Source organism: Struthio camelus, chromosome 13 (assembly GCF_040807025.1).
Source record: "Struthio camelus isolate bStrCam1 chromosome 13, bStrCam1.hap1, whole genome shotgun sequence".
In the NCBI taxonomy this organism is placed as follows: Eukaryota; Metazoa; Chordata; class Aves; order Struthioniformes; family Struthionidae; genus Struthio; species Struthio camelus.
This window is the reverse complement of record NC_090954.1, coordinates 4,890,528-4,903,724: the sequence shown is the minus strand read 5'-3', so window position 1 is coordinate 4,903,724 and position 13,197 is coordinate 4,890,528.

Sequence of the window (13,197 nt, the reverse complement as noted above, 5' to 3'; positions counted from 1 at the left end):
GTGCTAACAACCTTTCTCCCGATGTCAGCTGCAGCTTTGCTGGGTGAATTTCAGGACTGGGTTCAGATGCCCAGGTTTCCTCTTCTTGCAGCAAGGGTAAAAGGGCAGCCTGCAAACGTGAGGCTGCAGGTTTTAAGGCCGGTTCTAAACTAGGACCAAGCAGCAGCACATTGTACAGCAGCTTTAGGCTGTGCTAAATTAATGCCATCTGCTACTGGCCTTCCTCCCCCTGCCTCCTCCCACCTTCTCCCTCAGGGGGCTTCTGACAGTGGAGAATAGCTGGAGTACAGTCGCAAGGAATCACGCCTCTTCCTGTCCGTAACACACCCTTTACACCCTTTGTTTCTCACTAAGTGTCATGGGTGGAGTAGGATCCCAGTATGTTGGCTCCAAACCAGCTGGCAGCATCTGGCCGCTCTCGGCCCCCCCTGTTTCTCCTGTACAGCTTGCAGGGCCTGAAGAGCCTTAGCCTAGCTTTGCAATCGCAAGAGGTTATTTTATTTTATTTTTTTCACCCAGGAGAGGAGTTATTTTCTGTGACGTCACTGCCCTCTTGTCTGAAAGCTTATAAACTTTCCAAATGCAAAGAATCACAAATGCTTTGTGAAATCTCTTTTCCCTCTAGGCTGAAACCTTTGCCAACAACCCTTTGAGGGGAAAGCTCCCACTGCTTGGATTGGTAGTCTAAAAGTAGATTGGTAGTCTAAAAGTTCAAAAGGTAAGAACCATTTCTCACCATGAGTGTTTGGCAAATGCAATTGAAAGTAAAGATCCTAATTACATTTGGCATTTCTAATAGTCACTCTCCTGCTAAACAAATGACATCATTTGTGGCATTGGCAGTAAAAGAGCCCACTGTAAGAGACTGTAAACAAGAGTCCATCCAGCTTCGTTCTACTTTAACAAAAGGAAAGGGAAGGGGGGGTGAATCTTGCTAAATGACCATGATGCTCAAGCCTTTTTCAAGTATTAAACGCGTCCTGATACCTCTGCAAAACATTTTTGAAATGGGGAAAAAAAACATGCTCAGAAACTGGGACTTTTAGAAAACACACAAGGAAATCACTGTACTCAACAATGCATAGATGCTTGGGCTGTGTGCTTGGTCTCGCCTTTCTTTTCTGGATCCAATTTTTGTCAGTGTTACAGCTCTGCGAGGTTGGATTGAACTTCCTTCTAATTACTTGAATGCTATATTTGACATTTCCATAGGATGCACTTTCCCAAACAGGAGTTACTTTTACAATTCCCCTTAAAAAAAAAAAAAAGCTGCACATCAGTATTTTCTTCCTATGACAATACTGTGTACTCTTTGCCCTTCACCTGAGGGTATCACAGGTCACATCTCCACAGAAGCTGGAAAAGAGATGGTTATACTTGAATCTATAGAGCTCCCTCTAGAGTGGAGCAAAGAGGCTGTTTCCCAGCATGTAGGAGCTGCACAATTTTGCTGTTACGAACAAAAGAGCAATGTATCAGCTTGACCTTTCAATCCTGCAAGATCCTGTAGAACCTGCAAGAGAACGCAGGATCTACACACTAAAACATGGCTAAGGGAAAGGAGAACGATTTCCCCCCTCCTTTTTTTTTTTTTTTAATCAGACTGTTACATCTCAGTCTCAGGTCGTGTGAACAAATGAGATGTGATGGACCTATTGCTGCGCTCAGGTTTTCGTTCAGTGACGGTTTAGAATGAAGAGTGCGGCCAACACGCGAGCAGTCTTTGGCGGTCTCCTCTCCATGTAATGATCCTGCTTGACTCTGCTTAGTTTGTGATATTTGAGGGCATCACAGCGTGAAACAGTATGAACCTCGATCATTAATCGTAACACAACGCGGTTAGAGGCTTTCTGATATCTACATCCCCGTAACTGTAACCTGCGTTCAGCTATTTTCAGCCTTTAATGCGAATAAAAGTAATAATTGCATTCAGATTGCCTTTAGCGTATAGACGTGTTGTGTGATGAGGTAAAAGTGCAGCGTAAGGGGAATACCTATCTATTCCATGTCAAATATATATTTTTTTTCTCCCCAGGAACTCGAATGACCTTTATCAGATCTGTTTTTAGGCAATTGAACTCACCACTCCAGAAAAGCAAGTGCTCGTCTGGACTGTGAGTTGAACGGAGATCGTAATACTTTGACATCGCTCTGTTTTTGAAATCTGCTTAATAATTATGCTTCTAATAGATTCCTTAACCTAAGGAAAGGATCTTGCCTGCCTTTTTTTCCTTTGCAGTATGTAAAGTATGGCGTACAGTCTTGACCCGAACAAATGGAAATACCCGCTTACCTGTAAAATGAGATAGGTTAATAACGTTCCATTTTCTTATTAAACTGAAGATTGCAAGATACTGTCTGTGAATCACTCACTCGCTGTATCATCATGCAAACTCTTTTGCGGTAGTTATGCCTTATTTATTGGAACACTCGCCTTGTTGAGTGTGAAAGAGGCCATTTATGCTTAACAATGATAATAACCAGCCGTTAGAGAGACTGGGAAAAGCAAGGGAAATAAAACACCACAGAAGTTTACAGGAAAGGACATTCAGTGTTGCCAGGAGGGTGAGAAGGTCAGACATCTGGTGGTTCGTCTCGCTCTGGATTACAGGCAGGAATGCACGGGCGCGGGAGGTGGGGCGCAGCCTGCCCCTTGGCCCTGTTAAGGGCAGTCATGGGTGGTGGGACATCTGGGTCTGCCAGCGTGCCCCTGGTGGCACCAGACCTCTTTTCCTCAGCAGGGCAGAGCACAGAACTGGCACCTTCAGCATAGTCACACTCCCAGCAAACGCACAAACTCTGAGATAGAGGAGAAAAAGACGCCCTGAAAAAATCTGGAGCTTAAGCTGGCTTAAAGACTACAAATGAAGCGCTTACAAAAGCCATCAGAAATTCTACCATGTTCATTCTTGCTAATCATAATAAATAAATAAATAAAATGGGGGTCAGATTGACCACCATGCCCTAATTCAGTGGTCCCAAGCTTTCTGGGCATAGACCACCAGATATTTGAATAAAAAGCATATGTTTCTGAGAAACCAACTGCAAACTACCTTGTGATTTGTAGGTCCTGCTTTAAGGGGCTACAGACATTGCCACTTCATTCTGCACTTGCAAGGCAAAGTAACCACGGGCTCAGTGTCTCAGCTCAGTGGCGCAGTTTATTCCCCACTGCTGTTAATGGCAAACGTGGCTTTAAGTTTGAGACCACCACAGCATTTGTGCGTCAGCTGGGTTTTTACCATCCACTTGTCTCACTGCACTTGGGATAGAGCAAAAGAACATGCTGAAATTGCAAGTATTAAAACAGAAGGTCATCCTGGAATACACAGGGCTCGTTGAAGCTATAGGGCCAAGACTTCCGCAACCAGGCCTCCGCACACATGTCCAGTAAGCGCAATGAAATGACACATACAATCCCGTTGTGAATCTGATTTGTATCTAGTAGTGGAATTTGCAAATGTGAATTACCATGCAGCATCCTAGCTTCTTCCTGCTGTGAAAACAACGGGATGAACAGCTCATTTTGTCAGCTGTCGTTTGGCCACAAGTCATTGAAATATATAGAGAAAGAGTAGGGGGATATAAGCTACAAAGTACCTACAAACCCTATATTTTCTTAAGACCCAGACCGCTGCTTGAGTGTAACTTTTAGAACTCAGTGATCCACAAGAAAAGCAGTATCTTACTAGCAAATCCTGTAAGATCCTACAGTGTTTTTCCTCTGATGCTGCAATTTCACCACCTCCAGCCTTTATTGTAAGTTAGCTCAAATATTCACTGTGTTCAGTTTACATTCATACTCATCTATTTTTAACAAAAAATAAACTCAAATGCACATTGAGGCAGTACAGTGTTTCTCTTGAGCATCATAAGACTGCTTGATCACATCTTTTCCTGGCACTTAGTTCATCGGTTTATGAATTATTTTCTTACGCAGAGTACATACTTGATAGTTTAATGGCTGAAAGTGATTGTTCTCGAAATATGGATGGAGTTGTCATGGTAATACATTGCTAGGAAGATTAAGGCATGCTTAAATTAAGGCATGCGTTGAATTCTCAGTTGTGTTAGCTACTCTTTCATTGCCATGTTTGGAGAACATCATATCTAGTGAACTCCTCCAAGGCATCTTATTGGATTACCCGTCAAGTAGTGACTAACCAAGGCTTTGAGTCACCAATTTACCATCCTTGGATTTAAGCCAGTCATAGGCAGCGTATATACAGACACTTTTCAGACAGGCAGGACAGTGATTGGACTCTAGCACTGTCTGTTTTGCAATACTACAAATTCTTTCCAGCCTCTTTGAACTAAATCTTGAACAGACTAATACTCCACTGGAACATTTGGCTCAAAGATACACAGGGAGATTGTCAAGAGCGCAGAAGAGTTCAAACAACAATGGGAGCTGGGTTTCAGGGCTTGATTTTGAAGGGGTTTAAAACATCTGTAGCTGCAGATTTTCAGAAATACTTACGGAAAGTGCCACCCACAGGCTTGCCTCGCCCACACCCTGCCCAGCAGTTTGTTCGGAGAAAATCACCATCGCGATTCCTATCAGAAATTCTGATGAAGGAAATGTTTAGTTAAGTGTATCAGTAATTCTCATATACTGATAGCTTTTCTGACTTCTATTGAAAAAGATGAGCTGACACTAGTTAAATAGCTAGTCATGTGTGAACTGTCACTGGGGATTTTTTCACACAGCGTGTCCTCAGGTTGGCTCACTAACAAAGACAGAGATTATGTGGACGCGTGGAAGCATTTCCCCAAAATTGGCTCCCTGTAGCCCACCCACTCGAACGTCCTCAGTAGTTCACCACAGATTTAGTCTGTGCCTCCCCATCTAGGCACAGTGGTGAAGAACATCAACGGAAACCTTATCTTTGAGACAATTTGCACCAGCAAGGAACACTATTGCCAGTCCCATACAGTGTCTCATATTCTTGCTGGTATTTGAAACACGAGAAATAGTCACACGTGGAAACTCAAGAAAAAACAAAACAAAAGGCTAGTCTACGAGCACATGTAAATATAATTTTCAGAATTGCCTAAATGAAACAGAAACCTATATGCCTTATTTTTGAAGCTCCCATTGCTGTGGACAAAGCAAACCCACAGCAATAATCATTTGCAAAGGAAACAGTTTGTTGTCAAACCCACTCATGCAGAGTGATAATAACTCATTGCAACTGTAGTCAACACTTTCCTTGAAATCAGGCAAATAAATATTCACTGCCCTGTACGTGATCTGCAGCTTGCAGCAAAGATGACCCCAAGCACATGGGAAAAGGATCAAAACAAAAATCACATGATGATTCTTAACAGAAACTGCATTATCCACAGAAGGGACAAACACACATGGCCTTCAGATTCTTCTAAAACAATACCAGGGCTGCATCATGGCTGAAACTGCGAAAAGCAGATGCCGTCCAAAGGAGAGCATGCTCAAGAAGTTTAGCATGCACAACACACAGCAGGAAATCCTAGTGCTTTCACAGGAGCAGAGAAGAGCTCATTGCAAGCTCGTTTCCAGACCTCGTAGGTGAACGGAACCAGATGAGAGAGAGACTCGAGGCAGGATTCAGACCAGCACCAGCACGTTCGCTCAGACAGTTAGCCCTTTTATTCAGCTTCCCCAGGAGACAGGAGCCAGCTACCAAAATGATGCCTGGCTTAAGGGTCTCAAGAGCTACTGAAAAACACAGGAACAGTACTGCAGCATTTCCTCTTAAGAAACACTGTTATCCACAGTAAGGACTAGAAAGTTGTGGTTGGTGTTCTTAACTGGAAGCAAAAGATTCACACAAAACATAAGGGTTCCTGAAACACAGTAGAAAAAAAAAATCCCCCCCCCACATGTTTTCCACTACCGCAGAGAAGCATTCAGCTTAACCCACAAATGTAAGACGACCATTTCTAATTTGTAATAGGTATGCAATCCACTACTTTGGCTAGAAAGTCAAATTAGCTACCTCTCTGGGATGGTGAAAGAGACCAGACGATCTACCCAAGTGCCTTTCACACAATTTTCCATGATTTTATAAACTAATCACAGTTTTAGAAGCATCCAAGAACAAAGTTTGGTCTCCTTGAGAAGTACAAAACTGCAGAACATATATAGGTCAGTAGTATTTGAGAGAACTAGTGCATTTAGAATTTTTGTTTAATATAAAGTATTCCTGATTCATAGTAACACATGTGGAAAATTTACAGTTTTTCCTGGCTGATTTAGAGCCAATACTCAGCTCATGGCTCAGCCCTGAAAAAGTGGCAGAGGAATCGTTAGATAAAATGGCCTGCAACTCTAACTCAGCAGTGGCAATGATTCAGCAGTGATATTTCGGGTGTTCATGTGAGCTGAGCATCTCAGTGGAGAAATGCTTTCTTCATGAATGGTCCTAGCGCAAGGTGTGGAGCAGCATACGTGCGTGCAGTTGGGCATTCACTATTTTCCATGAACGCAGCTAACAAACGGGAGAGAAAGAAACTTCCATGCTCAACTACAACTGCCTATGCACATGTAAGGAAAGGTCTGTCCACCAGATTTCAGGCCCTCCCTTCTCTTCCCACAATGTGGGAAGTGCTATCAGATCTTGAAACACTAAAAAGAAAAGAGAGACCAACTCTTTCCATCCTCTGTCATTACCAAATGTGGGAAGGCGATGGGTAGAGCCCCGGCCAGGTACAGCTGTGCTCAACCCCCTGCCTGACACCATCTCGTGGGCTCTGCCTCCTGCTGCACCCATGGGCCACCCCATTGCATTGCTCTGGTCTCCCAGGATCTCTGAGAGCTTCTTGCAGCTTAACGGAGGAACTGCACTGCTGTCTGAATAGCGTCAGGTGAACACAAATGCCACAGCAGAAAGGACAACAGAAATGGCTAAGCCCTAGGAAAAGGAGGTGACTGCACCAATAATATTGCTTTTCATGAGAAGCCTCCACCCTGCCAAAGGGTAGCGGCACTGTCTTGCAGGGAGCTCAAAGGTTGCAGCAGATCCGCAGGACAGAGCAGGTTGCAGCTGCCCAGTTTTTAGGACGCAATCTGTCAAGGTGAAGCAAAAAGCAGCTTGTGGCCTGAATCTATTCTTCCCCTTCCTTTGCAAAAAAAAAAAAAAAAAAAAGAGCCAACAAAAAAACAAAAGATAACATAAAACATGTGGCTGACACTTTCTCTAAAGGGATTTAAAAAAAATCTTATGCCATTTCAAAGTGTTATCTCAGGAAAAATTATTCTGTAGGCAAACCACAAGGCTAGAACTGTCCTCCTCACCCAGAGTGTGAAAATACTGTGACAAATGTCATTCCTACAGCGAACGCAGACTGGCACTGGTGTGCAAACAGCCAGCCAAAGAAACATGCAAAGCAGCCACTTGAACAGCAAAATTCCCCACTTTCTTGTGCATGTGGAATGAGCATGATTTATCCGGGAAGGAATTTGCCCTCAGTGTTGATCTCCTTAAAAGAGCCGGTAACTAAAATAGCTGCAGGCTGTTGGAAAATTAACCAGTTGTCATGTGCAGTGACTTTCACATCTTTTCCCCCCTTGTCCCAAAACAGGAAATTCTCTTTCTAGCGTTCCTGTCAATACTTGGCCTTTATCCAGCGCTAGGTAGCGACGACGTTGCTCAACGGCGAAGAGATTGCTGTGGCTTTCAGATGATTTGCAATTGGGAAGGCTACCGGACGCGGAGCCACAGCGGAGGGCAGCTCGCCCCGCGGACCCGACCCCTGCTCACGGAGGCAAGCGAGGGGCGGTTTGGCCCACGCCGCGGGCTTCCCAAGAGCAGGGAACAAGAGCTGCTTGGTCGGCAGGGCAGAAGCCAGCTGGCCCCCAACGTTTCTCACGCGACCCGACAACTAGGATCGCAAATATCAGGAAGCGGGATTAGTATCACAGTTTGCTGGCACAGAAATTATTGGCTTGATATCGTTTGTGACACCTGAAGTGAACTGGTTGGGGGGGGAACCGCACCCCCAAAAACCCCGAACAAAACAGGCTCTCTTTCGTAGGTTCGGCGTACGAACTCTCCCACGCAGCCTGGAGCGGCGTTTTGGATTCAAGGCCGCATCTTGGCTTCACTTTACTCGCCAAAAACAAAGGCGTAGATTTACTGGGGGCAGGGCTGGGCTGAGCTGAGGAGGTTGTTATCTCCCCTCATCTGCTACAACTATTGTCTGGTGTAGTTTATGTTTCCCTATCGAAACTCCAGCCACAACTGGCTCTGCGTCCCCCGTGCAACACGACGGAAGACAACGAATCTCATTCACTCTGAAAAGCTCCTTGTCTCTGACCCATCTCGGGAGCTAGGCAGTTTTGCCCATAACACGTAAGCTTTTGATATTAAAGAAGTGATATCAACCTGAAGTACTTGAATGGCCTCTTGGTGGCCCAGTATCACCTTGAGGAGCAGAGCTTCCCAAGGCAGCGCCATTCACAGAAAGTCCAGGCAACCAGATGGTGGATTCACTGCCTGGGCTCCAACCCTGATGCTCCATAAAGATGATCGTGGGCACAGGAAAGGAAACAGGCCAATTCCCTCCAACACTTCCTACCTTACGATTTAACAACAGGGATTTTCATCAAGTCTTTTCACTAGTTTTGTTATTCACAAAAAATCTATGTTTTAGGCTTTTACTAAAAAAAAAAAAAAATCCATTGAAAAGTTTAATAAACCTTTAAAGAAATTACTGCAAGGACTGCCAAAACAGTATTATTGAGCTCCTGGAAATTCATGACAAGGAAATGCATGTTTAATGTACCTCATTTAATTCATATTATTCTGAGGAATCAGCAGGTGTATTTCTCTCAAGCACATGAGATGCTAATGGAAGGCAGCGTGCAGTCATTAAGCCTGTGCCCTTTCTAGGACTAAGGAAAACAGTCAGAAAGAGAAATACTCTTTGCTCTCTCCCCAGAGCCCTCCAGAGAGGGTTTTTCAGTCTGTCTCTCTTTTAAGGTCCGGGATTCTTACTCATTTCCACTGCTTACATCAGCATTTATCCTCCACTTGCTTTGTGCTTCACTGTAAGTCAAATGTCCCATTCAAGCACAGTTAACTTTATGCACCACTTCCTAAATATAGAGAAACTTATATACTGCATTGGCAGTATCTGAGTAAATATTAATAAATGAGTGAGTTCCTCGCAGACAGCTGAAATATCTGCTCTGAGTAACTGATAGTTGCTCGTGTGGCCTACTGTAGAAAAGCAGAATGGTTTGATTGCACAAATGTCCGCAGAAACCAAAAACAGGGTGAAGAAAAGTAAATTCAGAGAAACATGTGCAGCGCTAGGGTATGAGCGGACAGCATGAGCAATAAGTGGAAACACAGCAGGAGCCGGGAATTCCCTGGACCCTCCCTCACTGACGTAACCGGTGAGATGGGGCAGGGCCGTGTTTCAGGCATGGGGCTACTAGGAGACTTGGGCGTCCCCAATCCACCGAGGAGGCCCCAGAGAGCGTCTAAACCATTCTCCGCTCCCATTTTGTACAGTTCAGACCCAGACTAAGATCCTGAAGACCTGCTCTCTCACCCAGGAAGCCGTTAAAGACCTCACTCGAAACTTCACCAAGCACTTAATTAAGCTGCTGCATATGCCCAGAATTGGCCCAGCTCCCGCTGCCCAGCAAGGCATTCCTCCCGTTCCCCTCCAGCCTGCAAAGCCCGCACCAACAGGCCGGGCACCTCACAAGGCGCCCCTGCAGTCAGCACTGCACTCCCACGTGAAGCACATGTCCAGCTTGAATTCCCTTTTGCTGTATGAAGAAATTGAAAGCCACATCGTCCACTTTCCAACACAGCGCCTTGGCCACCAAACTATTGCCTGCTATTTGTGAACGCATTTTTCTACCCTACAGTTAGAAGTGCACAGGCAAATGATTTGTGATTCACGAATACGGAGAGCATGATGTTATAGCACACCGACTAGGGTTCTAGGCTCCAGCAGGGCGAAAGGGGGAAGGATTCTGCTCTTTGCTTCCAAAACTGCTCCATCTGATGGCGAGTTAATGTAAAACATACCCGCAACGCTAGAAGCGAGAGCAGCGGTCTGCTAAGAGCTGAGGCTGAGAACCTGGCCCTCTGCTCTCATCTCAGAGCCCAGCTCCTCCCGCAGCATCACAGCAGTGGGCACGTGCTCAAGCCCAGCGATCCTAACTGGCTCTTCAGCAACAGCAGGTGATTTGCTTAAATAAAAACTTCTGCGTTTACCTCCTGCCATCTCTGTGCCAACACTGCTCCTCTACAGTGGAACACTCCTAGTGCTGTGGACACGCTAGCTCTAGGGTATGCTCCGCGCAGACATGATCCTGGGCAAAAATGGAGCAAAGAAACTGCTCAGAGTGAAAGAGGAATGGCTACAAGTTGCCTACGAATGTACTTGCACTGGAAACTAGAAAATCACTCCAATCTTTAGGAGGCTCTGAAAAGCCTGCCAGCTGGAGTTGCAGACGGCAAAAACACCAAGATGCTCTTAGTGCAGGAGCCTGACTGTTTAGGAAGAGGGCTGCATGAATTTGTCCATCACAGCACCATCTGAGAGGGGCCTTCTAGACCACTGAATCTAGCGCTACATTCTCAGGGTGACAGCCTGGGACCTGTGCAAAATGTTTAAACAGGAGCGTTACCTGTCCCATGTTCCCTGAGGCTGGCAATACTCACTGATGCATTCTGTCCTCTTGTCTTAAATGGAGGTGGTGAGCCTGCAAATAATAACATCACTATCCCCAGACCACGTAGAAGGAACATCCTCCACAGAAATGCTTCTGGGCACTTGACAGAGAAACAGAGCTGGATAACAAGACAAAAAAACACTGATCTTTCATAACTGGCTTCACCCTCCATACGGAAACCAGCCCTAGAGACAGCTTTCTGCAGCTGACCAGCATTCACTGCTCTACCCGCTTTTACATGGCAGCTTGGTACTCCAGATCAGGATTTCAGACAGAGCTGCCCTACTGAGACCGGCTGGATGCATTGTAACAGAAGATGAAGGATGGAGTTGGAAGGGAAGAAAAGGAAGCTATTCTGCCACTCCCCAATACAGACCCTGCTAAAAAGAGGTTACAACACTTTCTGCAAATCAGAGTAGAGCACTATTCCCCTTGTTTCAACAGACTTTCTTGTTGGACAACGAAGAAGGTAATCCTTGTGTTGTTCTGCATCTGCATTGCTCAGTATTCATGCCCCTTTGCCTCCACGGGTCTTCATTTCCGCCCAAGTATTTGCAGAGCCTCTGCAGTGCTGTGGACTGGAAGAGCAAGGCGCAGAATTGCCAGGCAAGCGGGACACGGGCACAAGCTTCCCAGCCTCCTGCCTTCCATTTCCCTGGGCACTGTGGGTTTCTGGAAACAATGTTGGATTGCTCCTGCTTACTAAATCAGTCCCAGTTTTTTACAGTACCATTTAAACTACTTCCTCAGGAAATTTCACAGGCACACTGGCAGGCATTGATTTCAAGCAGAAAATATCCCAGCAGGAAACTTAGAAAGGAAAGATGTGCTGTAATTATATCTCTTCTGAGTTTGCAAGATTGAGAAAGAGAAGACATTAGCTAGCACATGCACTGAGTTATAACATGAAGTAATGCTGTAATTAATACAAACAAAGCTTTTAGGGCACTTTTCTTGCAATCAGAACTGTGATGCCTAAGTGCCCTGTATCCCATTTTATAGCACACATGATCGCAGCAGTGGAGCTGTTAAATGGCACAGACCATCTCTTCTCTCCACACTGCAGTTAAACAAGCACAAGCAATTAAATATTTGTGACAGTTTCTGGTTCACCAGAAGGGATTGGGATGCAAACCTAGGTTTTCAGTCAATTTCTTGAAATAATATATGCCCAGTAGAAAAGAAACAAAAGCACAACAAATGTGGATAATCAAGGCTGAGAAGGTCTGAAAGAAGCCGCTTCACATTGTCACAACAATAGACATTAATTTTATGCAGCTTCTCTGAAACTACCTCTTTTTCAGCCAATTTAGGACATGCACCCCCCTCTTTTAGCTAAATAAGGATTAATCAGGGGTGTCTTTTTCTTCAAAGCATGCATGATTTAGGAAACATGGATTGGTTTTAGGATGATAACTGTTCTCAGAATACCCAAGTGAAATGTCCAGATAAAGAAGTGAGGGTTGGGAGGGCATTTGACGCACAACTTTTTTCAGTGCAGGACATGCGCCAGAGAGACCACACATCTTGCCATAGGTCCCATAAAGAGCCTGCAATTGAACCCGGGTTTCCCATGATCCTGACAGATATGGTCCTATCTGCTGGATCATGCTTTGTCTCTACGCTAGTCCTTACTACAGATCAGCCTCAGAGGCTGATGGCCTCTGGCCACAGATCAGACATGACACAGTTTAAAAATCTCTTGGTATTAGCTTGCTATCTGTCCTCTCTTTGAAAGGCGAGCCCTCCTTAGAAAAAGGGGTATCCTAATATTCCAGTGCCGCCAAGCCACTCTGTCATCTCGGACAGCAACGCTGAAAACAGGGAGCCAAATTAGCTTTTATAAAGATTTAATGAGAGGTTAATCTTTTTAGCCAAAGTCAGTGAGAACGAGGTTGCAACCACAGACCATTTCAAACATGCTGCAAGTCAGCGCTGGTGGCCACCGAGTGGCAACTGTTTTCACTTCTAACGGTCCCAGCTGTCCTTCAACTTGCGTTGCAGAAGACAATAGCCCTGTATATCACTACCCGGCCCCAGTCATCCAGGTCCTGTCTAAAGTATCAAACCCAATGTTATTCCCCAACGGATGACTACAGTAAGGATTTGTTTTTTGCTAAGTTTTAACTATGCCGCTAAATCACTACCCACGTCTTGCCTGGAAATTTTTCAAACAGAAACCTGAGATTTTTTAAAACTGATTTTGCAGAAGCAGTACACAATAGACAGTTTTTCTGTCTCTCACCTATATAATTTGCCACATATACTCAGATACAAGCGTCACGTTTGCTTATAAAAGGTGAATACACTCATTATCTTACATTTCTCCTCCCAGCAGATTTACCTATCCCCGTCTGCAGGAAAAAAAAAAAATCAATCTTGTTATTGGCACAAACACAAAATCCAGGCACAGCTTTACAGCTACATCTTTATACATCTGATGTGTAGGCAGGGCGTCACTACAGCCGCTCCCTTCTTAATCTGAGGCTGCCTTATAGCAATTTCACTTTCCTCAGAAC